Source organism: Neofelis nebulosa, chromosome 7, assembly GCF_028018385.1.
Source record: "Neofelis nebulosa isolate mNeoNeb1 chromosome 7, mNeoNeb1.pri, whole genome shotgun sequence".
NCBI lineage: Eukaryota > Metazoa > Chordata > Mammalia > Carnivora > Felidae > Neofelis > Neofelis nebulosa.
This window is the reverse complement of record NC_080788.1, coordinates 41,800,640-41,824,822: the sequence shown is the minus strand read 5'-3', so window position 1 is coordinate 41,824,822 and position 24,183 is coordinate 41,800,640. Positions and strand designations below refer to the sequence as shown.

At 43.2% G+C, this 24,183-nt stretch overlaps 1 long non-coding RNA gene across 1 annotated transcript; it reads left to right on the top strand.

Annotated features, from left to right (window-relative positions):
* The first annotated feature begins 1,917 nt into the window (after window positions 1–1,917).
* On the top strand, window positions 1,918–24,146 carry LOC131516444 (uncharacterized). Its single transcript, XR_009264077.1, has 2 exons — window positions 1,918–2,112; window positions 23,951–24,146. It is a non-coding gene; the product is annotated as an uncharacterized LOC131516444 (long non-coding RNA).
* The last annotated feature ends 37 nt before the right edge of the window (window positions 24,147–24,183 follow it).

Below are 24,183 nucleotides of genomic sequence, written 5' to 3'. Positions count from 1 at the left end.
TAAATATAAAAAGTTATGTATTTTGATAATAATGTATTCTCAAAACACCAACCTCCAAGCCTCAAAAGTTGCCTGGAATTTTTTTAACATATCTGCGTATGAGAACACCTTCATTACCTCTTTCCTCACTAACACTAACAAATACTTGATCTGGCAAAGAGATTTGAAAGGAAGCAGAGATACTAAAAACAGGTAGTCCTTTGGGAAATGGAGTCCCTTCTTGCTGAATACAAGCCTTCTAGGGTTCCCACTCGAAATCCACATTCTAGATGAAATATCACATATACCAGAGCAACCCACCATCTAAGCGGCACTAACCAATTCTCTCACTAGTTCCTTAAGCATTCAATGCAATAACCATTTTCAGATAAATTAAATTCTTTTCACAACAGTTTGTTAGTGTTATTTCATCAACACACAACTGCCTGGGGCAGACACAGATGAACGTTTTCTCACTCAGCAGCAGGCAATGGAATGTTGATGCCAGGGAAAGATAATGAAGCTACAGGAAAGCAGTGTGCCTACCACGAGAAGGGGAAGAAGAAAAGAACTAACATTTATACAGTGGTATCCATGCCAGACATTGTGGTAGCACAGTGGGAACAAGATGAACAAGGCAAATCTTTGTTCTGGAAAGAAAATAGTAGAGAGGGTGTATATATAAATAATTATAACACAAGTTAGAGAGTTCTGAGTATAATAAGATAACTTTTTTCCGCTTTTAAAGGACTGGGGAGCTTAGAGGAGGGATAGTTTAATATTTGCAGTTGGATCAGAGATAGTGCATGAGGGATGAGGCCTTGAAGACTGAGTGGTTAGTTTAGACATGTGGGAATAGGAAACATTCTAGGCACAAAGAACAGCATAAGCAAAAGTGTGCTCAGGATCAGCAGGCAGTCCAGTTTAGTTGTGACTATATGATATTTATGTTATCCAGATTTGTTGGTTCCAAGTGACAGAAACCCAACCTGAACTTGCTTGGGCAAAAATAAAGGAGAAGAATTAGTTCAAGGCATCAAGAAAAATGGCTAAATAATCAAACTGAAAGTGGGAGATGGGGGGAGCAAGGAACTGAGGCTTCAGGAAATTTTGGAACCAGTAACTTCAGCATTACCAGATCTCTCTTGATCTCTCCTTGCTTCCCTTGCTGCATTGGCTTCAGTTTCGCTCAAGACTGGCTTTATTTTTAAATTTTTTTTTAACATTTATTCATTTTTGAGAGACAGAGAGAGACAGAGCATGAGTGGGGAAGGGGCAGAGAGAGAGGGAGACACAGAATCTGAAACAGGCTCCAGGCTCTGAGCTGTCAGCACAGAGCCCAACGCGGGGCTTGAACTCACAGACTGTGAGATCATGACCTGAGCCGAAGTCAGACGCTCAACCGACTGAGCCACCCAGGCACCCCTAGACTGGCTTTTTTTCTTTAATTTAATTTAATTTAATTTAATTTATTTTTTTAAATAATCTCTACACCCAACATGGTGCTCAAACTCACAACCCCAAGATCAGGAGTCACATGCTCTTCCAACTAAATCAGCCAAGTTCCCAAGACTGGCTTTCTTTGTATATCTGGAAATACGGCATTCCCAAGTTTTGCATCTGGCTATTTCTACCATTAGAAAAGAAGTAATACCCTTAATTCAAGTTTGAGAAATCCTGGGGGAAAAAAGTGCTGATCGTCCAGGCTTGGATCAGTGCTCATCCCTAGAACAATCCCAGGACCAAGAGAAAAGTTAGGGTATACCTAACCATAGATGACCCCATAGTACTCACTAATCATATGAGAAAAAGTGAGAGATGGATCTGGAAAGGCAGTTGAGAATTGTAAGACTGTGCTCTGGAAGTTGGTAAGGAATGAACCTGGCATCTGTAAAACGAGTTTTTTAACCAAGGGGTTGTGGGAGAGTGGTGGGAATGTGTTGGCCCAAAATCACAGTTAACATTTTCTAGACTATGAGTTTAGATAGGGTTGAAACTTTTGTTATTATTCAAATTGATTAATGTTTTGTCATTTCAGTCAGGATGTTATGAAACATGGTGGATCTCTCACATTGACTTTAAGGACAGCAAGACCTGGGATCCTTCTTCAACCTTCTAGCTGGTTGACTTTAGGTGGGTATTGTAACTAATTGGACCCTCAATTTCCTCACTGAAAAGTAATAGTAATGATGACAGCTAACTTCTATTGAATCTAGATGTTCTAAGCACTTTTCCAACATGATTTCATTTAATCTTCAAAACAACCCTACAGGGCTCTATAAGTCTGAGATAATAATCCCCACTCACCTGGTTGTTGTAAACATTAAAGAAACATTAAAGAAACATGTAAGATGCAGAGCCTAATTGCCTGGTTCATAGCCAACCTTCAATAAATCATTATTTTTAATTACTTGTTGCCAAAAAAAAAAAATTCCTCTCATTTCCTGATTGTCTCAGGCACCCGAAGGTGATACTTTGAGAAAACAAAAACAATGAATGGGAAGAACTCTATGACCCCTTGTCTCTGACATAGAGGAGATTAGTTAGGGTCTGACTTAGGGGCTAACATAGGCCAGGAAGAGAAATACTACAAAATAAATAGAAAGATTCTAGAATATTGAGAAATGTGATTGTGGAATGTCAACTGAATGAGATTGGGCTAGGTCAGTCTTTCTTTCTCTTTCTCTTTCTTCCCCCTCCCCACCCCCCATCTGTAAAGCTGATCTAAAGAGCCATTTGAAATTTCTTGTCTTTTTGAGCTAAACACCATTAAATGAATAAGATTATTCAACCAAGAAGGGAAACTAACATTCACTGAGAAAAACCAATGCTCTTGGGCTGTGGGCTGAGCTCTTTATATACATTAATATCTTTTACTACCCCCCCACCATCCAGCAAGGTGAATATTTTCTCTGTATTATACAGATAAGGAAACTGAGGCTGAGTTTAGAAGTAATTTGGTGCTTTCTAGTAAGTAGCAAGGCTGGGATTCAAACACAGATCTGTCTGACCTCAAAGCCTAGAATACAAAATAAGTCCACTTCCTTACCAGGGAGAGATATTCAAGGCATGGGTATCACCTAAACCCAAGAAAGATGGTGAAATAGTAGGCATTTCTCAACCACTCCTTTTCCCTACCCCCTCCCTTACCTTAGACAATACCATCTGGCTGCCCAGGGCTGTAGATTCTTTCCAGAGACTGTCTTCTCATCAAAATGCATCCATCCTGGGTGGAGCATCCAACTCTTGATCTTGGGGAGGGAAGTTTAAACCCCATGTTGGGTGTGGGCCTTATTGAAAAAAATTAAAAAGTATCTGTCCTCTCCTACTCTTCACCATAGTGATACTGTGTCCTAAAGTGTGCTCACTCGTCTAGTTAACACATTTTAAATACATTTTTGCATTCTAAATGGGACCTCCTGGGAGTATTACAACAACATTAAGAAATAATTCATATGATGGAAATTTCAGAAGTTAAAACAGAAAACGAATCATACCAGAGACAAGCCTCCAAGAGTTCCCCAGGTTGTACCACATAGATCTTCACCCCACCCTGCCAACCCCGGCTATGAGTTTCCTGAAAGCTGAGCCTGGGGCTGTCATGTTTAGTGCCTGGAAATAAATAAATATGCGATGAACGAATGAATGAATGATACCTGAAACACATGACTGCTCACTACTTCCCCGAGGCCTCAGATTATCCCACAAATGTGTCAACCGTTCCAGCTGATGGGATTTTTATTCCCTTTAAAAAAAATTTTTTTTTTGGGGCGCCTGGGTGGCGCAGTCGGTTAAGCGTCCGACTTCAGCCAGGTCACGATCTCACGGTCCGTGAGTTCGAGCCCCGCGTCAGGCTCTGGGCTGATGGCTCGGAGCCTGGACCCTGTTTCCGATTCTGTGTCTCCCTCTCTCTCTGCCCCTCCCCCGTTCATGCTCTGTCTCTCTCTGTCCCAAAAATAAATAAAAAACGTTGAAAAAAAAATTTTAAAAAAAAAAAAATTTTTTAATGTTTATTTATTTTTGAGAGAGAGGCAGAGTATGAGTGGGAGAGGGGCAGAGAGAGAGAGAGAGAGAGAGAGCGATACACAGAATTGGAAGCAGGATCCAGGCTCTGAGCTGTCCGCACAGAACCGACGTGGGGTTTGAACCCACAAACTGTGAGATCATGACCTGAGCCGAAGTCAGACGCTTATGCAACTGAGCCACCCAGGCGCCCCTATTCCCTTTTTAAAAAAAAAATGTTTATATATTTATTTTGAGAGAGAGAGAGAATCGCAAATAGCCTCCACTTTCAGCGCAGAGCCCAACAAGGGACTCAATCCCGTGACCATGAGATCATAACCTGAGCCACAATCAAGAGTAAGACGCTTAGGGGGCGCCTGGGTGGCGCAGTCGGTTAAGCGTCCGACTTCAGCCAGGTCACGATCTCGCGGTCCGTGAGTTCGAGCCCCGCGTCGGGCTCTGGGCCGATGGCTCGGAGCCTGGAGCCTGTTTCCGATTCTGTGTCTCCCTCTCTCTGTGCCCCTCCCCCGTTCATGCTCTGTCTCTCTCTGTCCCAAAAATAAATAAAAAACGTTGAAAAAAAAAAATTAAAAAAAAAAAAAAAGAGTAAGACGCTTAACCCACTGAGGCACCCAGGCACCTATTCTCTTTTGATAGAACATTCCTTCCCATCCTGTCCTTCAGTGAGCTCTCCCAACTTTCAAACAAGGTCAGAATGAACCATACCTTAGTGAATGACAATGGACCCCATCATTATGAAATATGGAATAAAGCTTTCAAGACTGTCAGGAGAATGAAGAACAGATTTGCCTGTGTGTGGCAGAGAATGTGAGTTACCACAGATAGTTAAAGCAATCACCAAAAATCCAACAAAACCAGCAGTTTCTTGAGGAACATTTACCAGCCTTTTGAGGATCTACAGATACGTGGATTAACTCCTTTGGTTACAAACCAAACCAGTATAAATAAAAAGGGACTTTCTTGGTTCATATAAATGAAAATTCCATGGATACATCAAGCTTCAGAAATGCCTGGATGCAGGTAATCAAACAAGATTATCATGGACTTTGTTTTTTGTTTTTTGTTTTTTTTTTTTTAAGGCTCTGCACTGACAGCTCAGAGCCCAGAACCTGCTTCAGATTCTGTCTCCCCCCTCTCTCTCTGCCCCTCCCCTGCTCACACTCTTTCTCTCTCTCTCAAAAATAAAATAAAAGCATAAAAAAAATTTTTTTAAGCCCAAAATGGAGTCATTTGTCCACCCATTACAGCAAACTAAGATTTAATGACAGTCCCAGGAATGTGATCCTTTAAAGGCCGGTCTGAAATTTCCTGATCAGCACTAGTGAAGTGACCAGCATGATAAATAAACAAAACCTGCCATCCCCTCCCCCCACCAAATGTTCAGGCCTGAATCAATCATTTCTTTTACTAATACCTTCTTGTCCCACCCTACTGCCTATGAAAACCTTCCATTTGTACAACTCCATGGAGCATCTCTCTACTTATTAGATGCGATGCCGCCCAAATCATAATATCTGAATAAAGCCAATTAGATCTTCAAATTTATTCAGTTGAAATTTGCTTTTTAACAACTTAATGTCTCACATTCTGTCTCTAGACCCTGTGTTACTCCGGGCAGGACTTCGTTCCCAAAGCAGCTTTCTGCATACAGGAGCGATGGCACCTAGCAGCTCCAGATTTAAGTCGTCCTTAGAACTCATTTTGGGGGGAGACAAAGCAAAGAGACTCTTTAAACTTTTTTTTAATGTTTATTTATTTTTGAGAGAGAAAGAGACAGAGCACAAGTTGGGGAGGGGCAGAGGGAGAGAATCCAAAGCAGGCTCCTAGCTCTGAGCTGTTAGCATAGAGCCTGATGTGGGGCTTGAACTCAGGAACCATGAGATCAGGACCTGAGCCGAAGTCAGAACTTAACCCCCTGAGTCACCCAAGTGTCCTGAGATTCTTTAACTGTAGTGAACAAACTGAGGGTAGATGGAGAGAGGTGAGTGGAGGGATGGGCTAAATGGGTGATGGGCTTTAAGGAGGGCACTTGTTGGGATGAGCACTGGGCATTATATGTAAGTGATGAATCACTGTGTTCTGCTCCTGAAACCAATACTACACTGTATGTTAACTAACTTAAATTTAAATAAATAAATTTAAATAAGTAAATAAATAAATAAGAAATATTTTTTTAATTACAAAATAAAACATAAATACAACAAACAAAACCCAAAGCAAATGCATAGCTCAATTTAGGGTGAACATTCTTGTCAACACCACCAGATCAAGAAATAGAATCTTGCCACCCACCCCAAAAGCACCATCCAGGGGCCCCTTTCCAATCACAAACCTCTCCAGGGCTGATTTTTATAACGCTCACCCCATAGTACATACATCCCTAAACTGGAATTTAGTCCTGCCCATCCTTCTCCAAAACAATACAACCCTAAATCTCTTTCAACTTGTATCTCCTCATCCCTCTATCCTTTTACTTTATCCAATCTGTCCAACAATCCTTTTGACTTGTGCAGTTTCCCACAGTCCAGATTTTGCTGATTGCATACTCTTCGTGCATTTCAACATATTTCTCTGTGTCCTATATTTCCTGCGTATATGTAGATGCATCCAGAGACTGAATTAGACTCTGGTTGTGTCCTTTGGCAAGACCATAGGAGGCACACAATGCCTGGTCATCTCACTTTTTAAAAATGATGTTGACATCCACTGATGCATGAGGCCCATATCTTTTAATGCACGGAGGGTTGTGAAATGAACATATTCTAATTCAAGGATCAGCAAACTATGTTCTATGGGCTAAGTCTGCCCAAACTTCTGTTTTTGTAAGTAAAGTTTTATGGTCAGGAAGTGACAGTCAGACACAGAAAACCAGGATCCAATCTCTCTTGATGCACCAGGCTTCTGGTCCCCTCTAGGGTCCTGGAATCTCCCTGGGACTAGCCAGGTTAGGTTACAAGTTCCCCAAAGTCACCGAATCTACAGACTTTTATCCCTCTCTTATCTCAAGGATTCTCCCTTCACTGTCACTGCTTCTACCTCCCCCACCTAGAATCTCTCTCCCTTCCTCCAGGATGGTCTTCCATGGAAACTCAAGCTTTTGGAAACAAAACCTAGGACAGCAGGCTGTCTTAGGTAACGTCTTCTCATGGCCCTATAGCTTGAAGTTCCTCTGAGGCAGGAAACTCAAAGCCTGTCTACCTTCTCAGAACAGGGAGGGAAAATCCCAAGAATAAATAAACAAATGACTGCTAGTCTTTCTAATTTTTCCACAACAGCAAAAGCAAAATATATCATCTCAATAAGTTTTCCTTACTGGTTATCATATGCCAAAGAAAGGGTTATTCTGGAGGGCTCTATCTATGTGAAGTCCCCCCCCCTTTTTTTTTGCAAGTAACAGAAAAATTATTCAAATTAGGTGAAGGAAAATGGGGGATCTATTAAAAGGACCCAAGCAAAGGAGTGGTGTGGCCTCATTCGTGAGGAATGAGAGCCAGGGCTGGGACAGTGGCTCTGAACCCCCTCACACCTCACCATACCCCCATCCTGCCTCCTGTTTTGCATTTACTCCATTCTCCTTTCTTGGCAAACTGCTTCTCCTTGTTTCTCTGTTCTCATGGCAGAAAGCAGCCACCCTGTGGCTCCCAATTCTCTTTCTTCTCAGTTCAAGAGACCAGCAAATATTCACTGATATCTCTCAGAGGCCAGAGTCTCCAGACAAACAAACTCTTCCACCTTTGGAGTTTGCAGACATCACTTCCAATCATCGCCTCTTGGCCAGATCTTATGGGCCACACCTAGCTGTAAGGGAGGCAGGGTTATGTGGTCTCTCACTGGATGGTCATAGGCTCTGTGGGATCTATTACTGAAAGGAGGAAGGGGAAATAGCCACTGGAGATAGTTAGCTGCCTCTGCCACAGTCCACATCAAATGCTTAGTTGTTTAAGACCGAGATGGGTATGGCACCTCCTAAGGCCAGAGGCACATGATAGATCTAGCTCATGCAGGGAGCCATAACCTGTGAAGAAAAAGGAAGTGACACCACCAGGAAACAGACCCGGTACTTTGTTTTTGTTGAATAGATTCACAAACCTGAGGGAAGCCTGGGTGGCTCCTTTGGTTGAGCATCCAACCCCTGATTTCAGCTCAAGTCATGATCCCAGAGTCGTGGGATCAAGCCCCATGTTGAGCTCCATGCTGAGCGTAGATATTCTCCCTCTCTCTCTCTCCCTTTGCTCCTCTCCCCTACTTGCAAGCACTCTGTCTCTAAATCAATCAATTAATTAATTAAAGATTCACAAACATGAGACTCTCAAATCAATTTTTTTAGCTTTATTGAAATATAATTGACATGTAATGTTGTATAAGTTTAAGGTGTACAATATGTTGATCTGATATATTTAAATATTATAATACTATTCAGCTATGAGAAACAAGAAAATGCTGCCATTTGCAATGATGTTAGATGCACTTGATGGCATTATGCTAAGTGAAATAAGTCAAACATAGAAAGACAAATACTGGGGGGCACCTGGTTGGCTCAGTCAGTAGAGCATGAGATTCTTTATCTCAAGGTTGTGAGTTCAAGCCCCATGTTGTGTGTAGAGCTTACTTAAAAAGAGAAAGAAAAAAAAAGAAAGGAAGGAAAGAAGGAAGGAAGGAAGACAAATATTGTATATCACTTAATATGTGGAATCTAAAAAAGCCTCTTAGAAACAAAGTGAAATGGTTACCGGGGGGGGGGGGGGGGGAATATGGAGAAATGTTGGGCAAAGAGTACAAATTTACAGTTAGAAAATAGATAAGTTCTGGAAATATAATGGACAGTGTGGTGACTGTGGTTAATAATATTGTACTATATTCTTGAAAGTTGCTGAGAGAGTAGATCTTAAATGTTCTTGCCACAAAAGAAATGGTAATTATGTGATACAATGGAGGTATTCTCAAATCAGTTTTAATCCATGTGGCCAGATTACTTTCCCAAAAGACTGTCCTAATTGCCATCTCTATCGGCTGATTTTGAGGGTGCCTCTTCCCCCAGTCTCACAAGCACTGTATGTTATCAGCGTCTTCAAGTTTCACCAACCTAATGGATGAGAGATAGTTCTAGTATGCATTTCCCTAACCACAAGTGAGTTTGCATTTTTTTCTTGGTTTTAGGCAGGGTAAGTAGACTTCCTGTTTGTTGCTTTGGTCATGGCCTCAGGGCACAGCAATCTGTGGTATCCTTTCAACCCACCCCAGTTTGCAAGACCTGGGAGAGGGCCCTGCTCTACCACTTACTCAAAGCAGCTGCACTATTTCCTGTACATTTGTGCAACCTTCCTGGAAACCAATTTGCCACCTGTAACCCAGTAAACCCTCTTTTGGGAATCTGTCTTCAGAAATAATCTAGCGGCATCTGAGTGGCTCAGTCAGCTGAGTGTCCGACTTTGGCTCAGGTCATGATCTCATGGTTTGTGAGTTTGAGCCCCATGTCTGGATTTGCCTGTTATGGCGGGGCCTGCTTCAGATTCACTGTCTCCTTCTCTCTCAGCTCCTCCCTCCCATGCGTGTGCGCTCTTTTTCCTCTCTCTCTCTCTCTCTCTCAAAAATAAACATCAAAAAAAAAGAAATAATCTAAACTTCGGAGAAAACTATTGCACAAAAATGTTCATTGCAGTGTTATTTATAGCGGAAGAATTTTTATAACAATCCAAGTAGCCAACAATATTTAATGAGGGTTAGGCAAAATATGTAGGTTGCAAACCAAAATTCATTAAAATGATAGTTTTAAAGGGGGCACCTGGGTGTCTCAGTTGGTTAAGCATTCAACTTTGGCTCAGGTTCCTGATTTCGAGCCCCACGTCGGTCTCCGTGCTGATAGCTCAGAGCCTGAAGCCTGCTTCAGATTCTGTCTCTCTCTCTCTCTCTGCCCCTCCCTTGCTCACATTCTGTCTCTCTCTCTCTCTCTCTCTCTCAAAAATAAACATTTTTTTAAAAAACGTTTTTTAATTAGAAAAATTTAATGATAGTTCTAAAGACTTTGGAATGAAACAACAAATAACTCATGTTATAAAATATGGATAGAGGACAGCTCCTGTTTTTGCATGCCCAACACCTTCTGGAACTGCCTTTCCCCCTCGTTGTATGGCAATCACCTTGTTCCTTCCAATCCCTGCCTTCGGGAGTGGGCAAGTGACGCAGGCTCAGACAATCATGACACCCCTTTCCATTACCTACACTAGTTTGTCCAAGAGTTGGGCATAAGACCCATGGCAAGCCAATCAGAGTCTCAGCATGATATTTGGTATGTGGATACTTTATCTTCCTCTGGGGTCAAGAGCTGTAAGGACCACAGAAGCCTCCTCATGCTATTGACCATTCTTCCCCATCACACAAAGAGAGCCCCCAGAATTATTAAAGGTACACAGAAAACAGGAGAGCCAGTGCATGAAGAGACACAGGACCTTAACATCATTTTGGCACATGAATCTAGCTATCCCAAAAGCTATCCCAGTTATCGAACCAATGAATTTCCTTTTTAAACTTAGGCGACTTTGAGTTGGGTTTTGGTTACTTGAAAGTGAGTCTTGACTAACACGATGTATCTATGAAGAAAATGCATGGAAAAATTATGGTGTTAAGGTAAAGGAATTATAGGAGTTTTTCCTCTATATTTTCAATTTTGTTTGTGATCTTATATTATTTTTATAATTTCAAAAAAATGATTAAAGAAAAGCAGTCTACCCTCTCAGGGCCCACTGCAGTTGAAAATGATCATATTTCAGGGTCCACACATATGTAGGTTAGGAGATGAGAGAAGTTTTCTGGGAACTTATGACTCAAGGTCACACAGCTGAGGGACTGAGATGCAAACTCTGGTCTGTATGCTCCAAATCAATCCTCTTCCTTATTCAAAGGAATGTCATAAGTGTAAAGAAAATATATAATTACTCCACTGTATTTGATGACAAAATATAATAACTTACAGTTTAGGAAATTAATTTTATTATATATATTAGTCATTTCAATTTTATTGTATATATTGTATTCATTTCCTGTTACCACAAATATGGTGGCCTAAAACAAGAGACTCATTATCTCATAATTCTGGGGGTCAGAAGTCCAAAATAGGTCTCACGGGGTTAAAATTAAGGTGTTGGCAGGGCTCTGTTCCTTCTAGAGGTTCTGGGGGAGATTTTGAGGGGGTGGTTATTGTACTTACCATGACAAGTTGTATAACTACAAAATTTAAAACCTGGAGGATGTACCAAAAAGCCACCCACAATTCCTCCATCATCTTAATATCATCACCAATAATATTTCTTTTTTTTTTAATTTTTTAAATGTTTATTTATTATTGAGAGACAGAGAGAGACAGAGCATGAGCAGGGGAGGGGCAGAGAGAGAGGGAGACACAGAATCCGAAGCAGGCATAAGGCTCCGAGCCGTCAGCACAGAGTCCCATGCGGGGCTCGAATTCACAAACCGCGAGATCATGACCTGAGCCAAAGTCAGACGCTTAACTGACTAAGCCACTCAGGCACCCCATCACCAATAATATTTCTGTAACTCTTTCCCATCTACTTTTCCATTTAGTCCTCTATACAGTTTTGTGTGTGACTTTTTGTGTCTGACTTTTTCACTTGATGTATACCATAAACTTTTTCCTGTACAGTGGCATTGGTCTTTATGATACTCATTAGTAATGGCCGTATAACATTCCACTGAATGGATATGCTGTGGTTTATTTAACCAACTCTCTCCTGTTAGACCATTAGGTTGATATTCAGGATGTTTCCATCTCTTGACTCTTATATGCAAAGAGGCAATGAACAGACTCATGCATACAGCTCTTTTTAAGTTTGTGGATGATTTGTTTAGGATAGATCCTCAGAGATAGCTTTTCCAAGCCTAAGGAAACAAACACTTTGACACCAACAGCCAAATGACGTTCCCAAAGGTCATAGTGATTGCACTAGCACCAGTGACGAAGGAGATTGTTTGTCTCACTGCATCCCATCAATTGTTGTCGCTCCGGGAGTATGAGTTCAAAGCTGTTGCCAAATGTCATTTGACTCATTCTCTATATCCAGGTTGTACCCTGGGGAAATATGCTCCTGCTCACCACGTTGGAGATAAACCTGAGGTGTCATGGTTTCTCAGGTGTATTCTCATCAGTCATGACTGAATTAGCCTGTTCACCAATTCAATCCTTTTGTCCAGAGACACATGAACTTAAAAACCAGTTTCCCAGCAACAATTTTTTTTTTTTTTTTATGGTTTAGTAGGAGAGTAGGAGAGACAGCACCAATCCCCACTACAACAGCTGTGAAACATATCTGGAACATGTCAACATCTCTTCTTGGTCTCTTAGAGCTGTGCCTAGCTGAACCCACCAGGGAGATCTACAGGCTGCCTGAGCTCCCGGACCTTGCCAAGCATGTGGTCTCAGGCTGCTGTGACAAAATGGAGACATAAAGCCAAGTTGGCATCTAGACGTGTGGCTGCCTCTGGTCCTGAGCTGAAGCTTTTTCCATAAATGATAACATGACAGTGATACTATCAACAACAGTCACCAGTATCGTATTTCCTCAGTAATTGCTAAAGTCCAGGCAGTATGCTGAGTACCATATATGGACCATCTCATTTCTCCTTACAAGAACTCTAGAAGGTATCTGCTATTACAACAATTATTAAGATAAGGAAATTGAGGCTTGGAGAAGTTATGGAACTTGTCCAAGGTCAAACAGTTAAAAAGTGACAAGGCCAGAGTGTGAGGCTAGATTTTATCTGACTCCAGAGGAAGATTCTTAACCACTATGTTAGGTGGTAAAGCATGCTAAAAATATCTACAACATACTATCTTAGTGAGTTGCTCATCAAACCCAGTGTCTTCAGGAGAAGCCCCCTGGTGCCTCTGTGTACATTCAAAGAAAAGCAGGGAGAGCCCCACGATAGGGCCTTGGGAAAGAATTACAGAGATAATGAGGAGGCTTTCGTACCTTGCCCGCGCATTCTTTTTCTATCTGACCTGTTCTCTCCGCTGGAAAACACCAGGAGGAAATGAATGTGTACTTGGGTTCAGGATCCTGGTTTGTCTTCCAGAGCAGAGGACCAGGCCTTGAATTTGGGCTCTTTCATGTTTCTGCATTTCTCTGGTGTTCCCCTTGCTCCAGGCCTGGACAGAGGGTACTGGGCCAGACAGAAGCACACACGGAAGGCCTTAGCAGGTGATTCTGAGTCAAGGTCTCTGAGCCAGGAGGCCGCACCCCCAGAAACATCTAGCACACATCTGGGGCAGGCTGGTGCAGATGTTATGCTCCTCAGCCTCAAGAGCGCTCAGGCCAAAGTCAATGTCACACAGCAGTTTGAAGTTGTGACTTCCACCCTTTGACCCTTCCTAATCCCACCCTCCCTGCTGCTGCTCCCTGATCCCTCCCTTCCCGCTGCTGTCTCTAGTCATCCTTTTCGTGACACCTGCACTGCTCTTCAGCCAATGACTGCTCTTGTTGTTGCTGGCAGTGGTAGTTGTAGCAACGGCAGTAGCAATAATAGCCGTGGTAGTAGTAATAATAACAGTGTTGGTGGCGGAAATGGTAGTAAGAATAACTTCTGCTGTTGTGTATCCAGGACTTCCTATGTCCCAGGCACTATGCTGAGTACCTTACTTGCATTATTTTATTTCATCTTCTCAACCCCCCTGGGCAAAGTAGGTATTAGTACTTCCATTTCATGGATGAGGAAGTAGAGCTCTGAGATATCATGTAATGTAGCAGAGCTGGTGTTCAAATCCAGGTCTATCTGCCTCTAAGGCCCAGGCTCTTAATGCCATGTTCACTCTCTTTTGATGAGAGAGGAGTTTTCCACCGACTACCAGGCTGTGACCAAGAGCAGGACTTGGTCACAAATACTCTGTGTTAGTTTTCTATTTAGATAAATTACCACAAATTGAATGGCCTAAAACAAGAATTTATCATCTTAAGAGTTTTGGAGGTCGGAAGCCTAACTTGTCTCATGGAGCTGACATTGAGGGTGTCCGCCGTGCTCCATTCTTCCTGAAAGCTTTTTTTTTTTTTTTTTTTTTTAATTTTTTTTTTTCAACGTTTTTTATTTATTTTTGGGACAGAGAGAGACAGAGCATGAACGGGGGAGGGGCAGAGAGAGAGGGAGACACAGAATCGGAAACAGGGTCCAGGCTCCGAGCCATCAGCCCAGAGCCTGACGCGGGGCTCGAACTCACGGACCGCGAGATCGTGACCTGGCTGAAGTCGGACGCTTAACCGACTGCGCCACCCAGGCGCCCCTCTTCCTGAAAGCTTTGAGGAGAATCCTTTGCCTTTCCAGATTCCAGAGGCACCTGCACATAAGCGCTGTAGGATTGTTTTCCTGTTTCAAGATCCTTAACTTAATCACACCTGCAAGGTCCCTTTTGCTGCATAAGGTAACCTATTCACAGGTTCAGGGATTAGGGCACCATTATTCTGTCTACCACACCCACCGAGGGCCAGTTTGTACAACCCAAAGCCAGGCAGGAAGAGAAAGGCCCATTGAGTGAGTGGCACACACCAGCCCTTCCCTCAGATGCTCCCTCACCAGGGTCATGGAATTTGAACTTGGCCTTGGTTTGCAGAAGGATGTGTTGAGAACAGGAACAGAATGAAAGGAGAGGGCTGGTCACCCACAGAATTCAGAGCTGGGCAGAGTTAGAGACAATGGAGAATGCATTCCCTTCAGTTTACCAGAGCAGGCTTCCCCTCTACAACATTTTGGACAGACCTTTCCTAGAATGCCTCGTGGAACAGGAACCTTACTCCTTTACAAGACACCCAGAAGTTAAAACTTCTTCCCTAACTTAAGCCTTCCTCCCCAGAAATGTGCCCCCCTTGGTCCTGGCTCTACTGAGACTGAACAAACCCTCTCCCCCTTGTGGAGGTGAGGCCTCTAAGAGCAGTAAAGAGTTTGAAGGGTGCTTCTGCTAAATTGAAGGCACCAGTTGTACCTGGGGTGTATTCTGCCATCTTCCACTGCCACAGTAACAGTGGATGCTCTGGGAGCCATCAGAGTCCCATGGGCCCACGGACAATACCAGTCTGGTGCCTGCCATGTAATAAAGGACTCTTAAAGACAGTGCTCTAGACGGGTGTCGAATAACAACAATAGGTCAACCTTGCAAGAGAAGGGCAGAAGCAGGTTTGGAAGCCCAGCCAGGAGCCCCAGATTCCTCTCTTTAAAGCGACTGCCAGAAGTGAGAGACTAGAAGCAAGTGATAAAAATTATATATGGTAGTGCGGGGCAGCACCTCCCACAGCTTTAGTCCAAACTCAAAGTATAATTCAGGTCTGATTTTTCCCTTCTGCTCACTCATGGGCTCTGCTGCTGCCTCTGCCTCCCTCCCCATGTCTCTCTCTCTCCTCTTCTACCTTTTGAAGTGCCTTTGTCCCTCTCCTGGGCCTGGGCCATTTGCCCTCCACACCGGTCCTTCTTTCTCCCTGCTCTGGTCTGTATTATAGGAGGCCACCCCTGCAGGCTGCATTTCCCAGCTTCTGGCATATTTGACCAATGGGAGGCACTGGGAGGGAGATACACTGGGGAAAGGCCAGACTATTTCTCCCCAACACACACCTCTGACTGCATCTCTGCTTTTGTTTTGTAGTTCCAGCTTCTGTTGGTGTCCCTGGATCCTGCGCCCTAGCAACCTCCTCCCAGGGACCTTCCAACCTAAGGGTAGAACTGGCTTCTTGCTGCTGCTAACCTCTGAGTTGCATTATGTTCCCCAGTGGTTTCTCGTCCTTCCATCCCTTTTGTAGCCAGTTCTCTTTATGAACATCTCTGTTTTATATACCCAAAGTGATTATTGTTTCCAGACTAGACATTACCAATATCTGTTCTGTAACCCTTTTAACTGTTATGCTTCAAGCATCCCATGTGGGGAAATAGGTTCTACTTACATAAATGGTTTAGAAAAAAGCTTAGGGTGGAAAGGGGCCACCATGGAGCAAAAACCCCAAGGTTAGTTAGCGAGATATTGTAACGGGATCATGAGAAACTTGTTATATCACCTGCATGAAATTACTTTCCATCTGGCGCCAATGTACCTTGAAGACAAACTCTACTTGCCCCCCCAGACTCTGCTTCTTACTCACACAAGTTAATGATTGCTGTATGATTGTTTTCTCCACGTTCACATGTGTAAGATCTTGTTTTCTTCATGTTTCACCATGAGGGTAATATCTTGTGAGCTCAATGAATATGGAGGCAAAACCCCTGTTTGGGCTCTTGTCTCCTTCTGGACATTAGCCTCTCTCATATTCAATTCTGTGTCAGCTCTCTTGTTGGACAAGAGAGCACTCCAGACTCATAGTCTGCGACAATCCCATACTGTTCTACAAGTCCTAAACACCTTCCCTTTAGTCTAAGTATTGATTTTCCTGTGTAACAATCTTGGTAACTGATTTAGAAAATTCCTTTTTGTTTCCTAAAGTCTCTGAAAATGAAGATAGAGGTCTGTGAGACCAACAAAGTTTCATTCATTCCAATAAATATTTACTTGGTTCCCAGCATTCATTCATTCATTCATTCATTCATCAAATAGTTATTGAGAACCTACTATTTTCCAGGTACTGTTGTAGGACCTAGGGATACACCAGTGAACAAGACAAAATCTTCGCTTTCCTGGAGTCTATATTCTAGTGAAGGGAGACAATGAACAAATAAGCATATCAGATGCTGATAAGAGCTACAGAGAAAATAAAAAGCTGAGAAAGGGGGTGGGGAGTGGCTAAGAGAACATTGCCTTTTTACACAGGTAAAAAGAGGATCCCTCTGGTGAGGTGACATTTGAGGAGAGACCTGACAGCACTGACGGGTGGGCTGTGTGATTATCTGAGAGAGGAGTATCACAGGTACAGGGAAAAGCAAGTACAAAAGTAAATCCTGGGGCAGCTGACTTAATCAGAAGAGTATGTGACTCTTGATCTCAGGATCATGAGTTTGAGCCTATGTTGGGGGTAGAGATTACTTAAATAAAAACCTTTAGGGGCGCCTGGGTGGCTTGGTCGGTTAAGCGTCTGACTTCGGCTCAGGTCATGATCTCACGGTCCGTGAGTTCGAGCCCCGCGTTGGGCTCTGTGCTGACAGCTCAGAGCCTGGAGCCTGCTTCCGATTCTGTGTCTCCCTCTCTCTCTGACCCTCCCCCATTCATGCTCTGTCTCTCTCTGTCTCAAAAATAAATAAAAACGTTAAAAAAAATTAAAAAAAAAAAAACCTTTAAAACAGTGGCGCCTGGGTGGCTCAATTGTTTAAACATCCAACTTCGGCTCCAGTCATGATCTCATGGTTAGTGGGTTTGAGCCCCACATCAGGCTCTGTGCTGACAGCTTGGAGCTTGGAGCCTGCTTCAGATTCTGTGTCTCCCTCTCTCTCTGTTCCCCTCCCCTCCCATTCTGTCTCTCTCTCTCTCAAAAATAAAGACTAAAAAAAAAATTTAAAAAAAACTTTAAAACTAAAAAATTCCCAAAATAGAGTAGCCTTGACATGTCCTAATAACAGCAGCAAAACAGGGATGACTGGAGTGGAGTGAATGTAAGAAAGGGTGATAGGAATGAAGGAAGAGAGAGAGGAGTGGGGAAGAAGAATACCGTAAAACAATAGAGGTCAGGGTAAGAATGTTGGCTTTTACTCTGAGATGGAGACCACTGGCAGGTTGTAAAGAAATGATTGGTGTGCTCTAGCTTACTTTTTTTTGTTTATTTTATTTATTTTGAGAGAGAGAGAGAAAGAGAGAGAGAGAGAGAGAGAGAGAGAGAATCCCAAGCAGGCTCCATGCTGTCAGCACAAATCCTGATGCTGGGTTCGATCTCACAAACCATGAGATCATGACCTGAGCTGAAATCAAGAGTCAGACGCTTAACCAACTGAGCCACACAGGTACCCCTCTGGCTTACATTCTTGAAAGACTGCAGCATTGCAAATAGACTAGAGGAGGGTAGGGATTGAGGCAAGGAGACTAAGTAGAAAACTGGGAGGCTAGGGAGAGTTGCTGATGACTTGAACCAGAGTGGATGTGGTGGAGATGGTCATATGAGGTTAGATTCTGAATATATTTTACAGGTAGTGTCAACAGGATTTGCTGATACAGAATATGAAAGACAGGATCCCAGATGACTGTGTTTTTAGACATGGAAAACTGAGAGAATGCAGTTGCCATTTATTAAGATGGGGAAGACTGTGGGAAGAAGGAGTATGGGAGGGAAGGTCAGAAGTAAGTCTGTCTGTTTTGGGACATGTTGAGTTTGAGATGTCTGTCAGCCAACCAGGTGGATGTGTCAAGCAGACAGTTGGATATGAATGAGTCTGGCATTGACGGAGAGGTCTAGGTTGGAGATGAAAAATGGAGAGTCAACAGAGAATAGATGGTGTGTAATGTCACTAGACTGAGTGGGATCCCTGGGGAGTAAGAGCTAATAAGATGAGGAGAGGTCTGAGGACTGAGGGCTGAGCACTCCTGTGTTTAGAGGTCAGGAAAATGTGGAAGAACCAGAAGAAGGGTCTGGGAAGGTGGTGTGAAATGTGTGTGTGTGTGTGTGTGTGTGTGTGTGTGTGTGTGTGTGTGTATACTTGAGAGAGAGAGACTGAATGACCCTGTGGGTGACTTCATTCTGTGTCCTGCCTGTCTGTAGGTTGGGTAACTCTGGGTTTGTGTGGCAAAGGGAAGCTGCATGGACTTTGAATCTGTAAGCAAAGTTCCAGACTTGCAGTGTGAGTTCAGTAAACTTCCCAAGAAGCGTTCATAAACTCAGTTCATTGATCTCTCCAAGAAGCCCCCATAACTTGAGTTTTATGTAGTCCCCCAAAGTGACCTATTGGCCCTGAGTCCAGTAGCCTTTCCTGGGCATCCTCACAGCCATGGTCAGCACATTTTCCAAGAAGCCTCCTGCCTAAATCTGTGAGTCCCCAGACGGCCTTTACAGCCTAAATGTAGTACATTTCCCAAAAAGGTCCCACAACCTCAGTTGAGCCACTTCAATAGGATGCCCTCTGAGCCTGGATACTCAGAATTTCTCAAGTGTTCCTGCAGCCTGACTCCAAAGCATTCCAGAAGTTCCTTACAGCCTGAATCCCTCTATGTCCTATGCCCAGCAACACCCCACTCCCTGGCCTGATTCCAGAGTTCACTGTACCCCCAATCTCCATTACTCCAGGCTCTAAGTTACCAAGACCCAAGCCCATTAAGGCAGCTGAAGCCAGAAATCCCTTTTTTCAATGGAGGTAGCTGGGTCTGTCTCCCTTCTGCTTACCCTGACAAAGGCCTCTGCCCCTTGATGGCAGGCTAGGGTCCCCACTAGATCTTCAGGGGTGGCTGCAGGCAGATCAGGATGTAGATGCATGATGGCAGGAAAGGGGGATCCGAGGCAAGGAGAGAGATGAATCACCCTGGCAGCTCTGCCTCTGTCCCTCCCTCTTCTTTCCCCCACTCTGCAGAATGACTGGACACAACTTCCAAGTCATGCCCCCTGCATGGACTCGAGAGTGGGGAGGACAAACAGGGAAGAGGATGTGGAGCAGGAGCCCGACATGGCCCTAACCCAGGCCAGCACTTTTGCTGGGAGCTACCAGAGGTCTCTGATGCTAGAGAGATCTACAACACTACTCCCCTAGGAACAGAGTTTTGAGTTGAAGGCCAAAGACTCTCTGGCCTTAAATCTGCTACAGAGAGGACAGAAATACTTATTCAAAACCATAGCTGACCCCCTTAATGCCAGGTAATTTATCCTGATCACAGCAGGATAAAGGATTTGTTAGCAGGTAAGGGCAAGAACGCATTTGGGTTTTTGTGAGAATTTGCTGGCTGGTGACCTGAGGAATGGTCTTGAGTGGGAAGATCAGACGTAGAGAGCACAAGTAACAGTGAAGAGGTTGTTGTACTTGCCCAGGCAGGTGTTGAGGGAGGATTAGGCTAGAGTAGCAGTAGAGCCCCTGGACGAAGCAGAGGTATATGGAAGGATGTATTAGGAGGCAGAATAGACAGGTCCTGGGGATAGTTTGTGTATGTAGGAAGAGGGAAAAAGTTTATTCAACAAATACTTATTAGGTACCTCCTATAGCCAGGCACAGTCCCAGGTGCTTAAAGTATAGGGTTAAAAAAAAAAGTAAGGGAACAAGGTCTCTGTCCTGGTAGAGTTCACATTCAAGGGAATGACTCCAGGTTCTGCCCTTGGTGCCTGGGTGGATGATGGGGCTGTGACTTACTGAGTTTGGGACAAGGGGAGAGGAGCTGGTTTGGAGCTGGAGAGGATGCTGAGTTCCATGTTAGACATGGTTCATGTAAGGTCCTGGTGGGATGACCAGCGAGGACAGCCAGGCAGGGATTGAGGCTGGAGCTCAGATGAGAGGTCTGGCCTGGTGGGACTTGTAGGTTTGTCTGTGGTCACAGAGAAGGCTGTCCAGGGCAAGCAGGAACAGTGAGCAGAGGACTGGGGACTGAGGCGACCTAGCATCTAAGGACAGACTGAGGGAAGTAGAGGAGTGGTTAGAGCTGGGAGGATCATGAGAGCAGGAAGGATGCCATGGGAGCCATGGGAAAAGCCCTCATAGCTTCCAAGAGAGTCAGCCATTGCATTGGGTCACTGAGGCCACTCAGTGACACCAATGAGGTGAGGGTCACATCAGAGGAGCCATGGGACTGTATCTCGGCAGGTTGAGAAATAATAAGGAATGAGGAAGCAGAGACAGTTGTGGGTCCTTCTTTTGCAAAGCTTGGCCAGAAGGGTGGCCTATTCAAGTCCTCAGATGAGAACGAGTGACAGGCACAAAGGAGAGCACAAGTAATTGGTTCAAAGTTGAATGGGGAGGGTGGGCCAGGAGGCACAGGGAAGCAGAACATACTCCACAGTTGCCCCTGCCTAGCTCCTTTAGGCACCTACAAGCCCACCTCCTGGCCACTCTGGACTGCTTACCTCCGAGAAACCTTTCTGCCTCAGTAGAAGGCAACACGACACACTGGGAAGAGCTCAGCTTTCAGGGTTGGCAGGGCTTGCAACTCTACCTTGTCACTTCCTCACCGAGTAACTCTGGGTAAATTTGGTAACTTCACTCAGACCCAGTTTTCCCGTCTATAAAATGGTGCCTTCACAGGTATGAAATGAAACAATGAAACACTTGAGAATGTAATGAATGCCGTTGAATTTCACACTTAAAAATGGTTAAAGAGTGCCTGGGTAGCTCAGTTGGTTACATGTCCAACTCTTGATTTTTTTGTGGTTGTTCTCAAGCCTAATAGGTCTTTATTTTCTTTAACGTGTTTGCTATGGGTTGATAATTTGCAATAGGTGTCATCATGGGAATAACCAAAATTAGATTAAATGTGACAAAAGACTGACCATGTGTTTCAGACCCTTGAGTGATGATACTAAGTCAAGAATGGGAGAAAAGCATAGCAAAAGGAGACTACTGAAATGCTACTTATACATTTATGCAGTAAAACCAGCAATGCATGTCCAACACTTGATTTTGGCTCAAGTCATGATCTCACGGCTCATGAGATTGAGCCCGTCTGCATTGGGCTCCATGCAGACATCAGTGCAGAGCCTCTTTGGGATTCTCTCTGTCCCTCTCCCGCTGGCATGCACGCATGCTCTCTCTCAAAACAAACTTTAAAAAAAATGTTATGTTATATATATATTACCTAGAATTAAAAAAATTAATAATGTAATATACCAAAAAGCATTAATGTTTGCACTATAAATGGGTTTATTGTATGGTATGTGAATTACATCTCAATAATGATGTTAAAAACGGCTAATGAGCAGATTAGGTTAGTACCTGTGAAGTGCAATTTAGAAATTGTGCCAACTTACCGCCAAAGTTAATATTTACTTATTGGTATATACTGACCTTTATGCACAGAGTTTATCATTAGATTTTTGCTCTAAGTTTTATAATTAAAGGGGCTAAGACCTCAAGGAAGGAGGAACTTCAAAGAACACTTTGACGGGTCCCTCACAGATCCTGGGTTTTGTCCTGGTTTTAGAGGTTGTCAAACTCCATCTGCAAAGTTCATGTGAGGAAACCAACCTCTCAAGAATCCAGGCTTTGGCACCAAATTCCTGGGAGACTGATTAATAAACAGGAAAGCCAACTGATTCATTTATCAATGGGCTCACACCGAGGGTCCTGGGACAGGGCCTTCCCCTCTCAGGGTGCCTAGTAAGCAGAGTGGAAGAACTCAGCGTGCTCAGTGTTCGTCAGATACCTCTTTCTGACAATAACACCCAGGTTTCATTGGCCTAGTTCATTTTATTATGTAATGAAGGTCAGTAACAGAACAGATAGTAAATGAGAAGCATTTAAAAAAGTAATGAATTAGAAACATTTGGTATTTTTTCTGATTTGGCCCCCAATAATGCCTAAGTTATGTTTATTTTTATGAAACATGTATATGCACAATTTATTATTTTATTATTCTTTTAAATATTTTATTTTTTAAGTAATCATCCCCACATGGGGCTCGAACTCACAACCCTGAGATCCAGAGCTGCACGCTCCACCAACTGAACCTGCCAGGCATCCCTATATCTGCACAGTTTAGAGTCCAATTGTTCTACAAAGTGTATTAGGAAAAACAGCAGTCCCCCACTCCTGTTTTTGATTTTTCAGAGGAAGCCCTACTTTCAACTCTTAGTGGGTGCTATTTCTTTTTCATATCTACATCTTCCTGATATTGTATAGATGAGAAAACAGCTGTGAAAGTTCTAGGCTGGGCCGCAATTTTGATGGTTGCTCTAACAGAAATGTAAATGCTACATTCTAACCTCTTTACCACAGCTAATTGGTTCCTATAGCTCTACAGAGAGCAAAGCACTTTCTTCTACATTATGCCATTTCTTTAAAAAAATTATCGTGTTTTAATTGTGGGAAAATATACATAATGTAAACTTAATCATTTTAAGCATTTTAGAAAGCACAGTTCATTGGCATTAAGTACATTCATATTGTGCAACGATCCCTGCCATTTACCTTCAAATCTTATCACTTCATACTGAAACTCTGTACCTATTAAACAATAACTCCCCATTCCTCTCCCCACCCAGTTCCTGGTAACCACCATCCTACTTTTTTTCCTCTATGAATTTGACTATTGTAGGTACCTCATATAAATGGAATCATACAATACTTGCACCTTTGTGTCTGGCTTATTTCATTTAGCATAACGTTTTCAAGGTTCATCAAGGTTATAGCATGTATTAGAATTTGACATCTTTTTTAGGCTAAATAATATTCCATTGTATGTGTATACGTTTTCTTATTCATTCAACCTTTGTTGGACATTTGGTTAATTTCAATCTTTGAGCTATTCTGAATAATAATGCTATGAATGTGGGTGTGCAAACATCTGTTTGAGTCCCTGCTTTCAATTCTTTTAAGTATATACATAGAAGTGGAACTGCTAGATATATGGTAATTCTATGTTTAATTTTTTGAGGAAGCTACCTCTTTGTTTTGACAATAATTCTAATTTTTTTTAAAGTTTATTTATTTTGGAGACAGGGAGAGACAGAGCATGAACGGGGGAGGGTCAGAGAGAGGGAGACGCAGAATCTGAAACAGGCTCCAGGCTCTGAGCTGTCAGCACAGAGCCCGACGCGGGGCTCGAACTCACGGACCGCAAGATCATGACCTGAGCTGAAGTCGGATGCTTAACCGACTGAATCACCCAGGTGCCCCATGTTTTGACAATAATTCTATGACAGAGATAAGGCAGGTACAAAGACAACGGTTCCCATAAACAAGGCAGGACACTTGGTGACTTTCCCACAGTGTCAAAGCTTGTTGGAGGATGAAGCTGGGATTTGATCCTCTTGCTGTAAGTCCAGGCTTCCCTCTACCATGTTGTCTCCCATATCGTATTGCCTTTTTCAGCCTAAAGCACCCAACCAGTGGTCTCAAATAAATATTTCTTTTCTTCCAGAGAATGTAGAAGATTTTCATTTCTACGGGCCACCACCCTTTGTTTGCAATCATCATTAGCATTTGCCATGGGCACATCAACAGTCCATTACGATTCTCAAATTAGAGCTCACTTCACTTCCATTTAGACCAACTCCGTGGTGGGCTGTAGGAGTCTCATCGGCATGTTGGAAAAAAGAGTATGTTTTTACAAAGAATCAGGTCTATGCTATGTTAACCCTTAAGTCCCAGGGG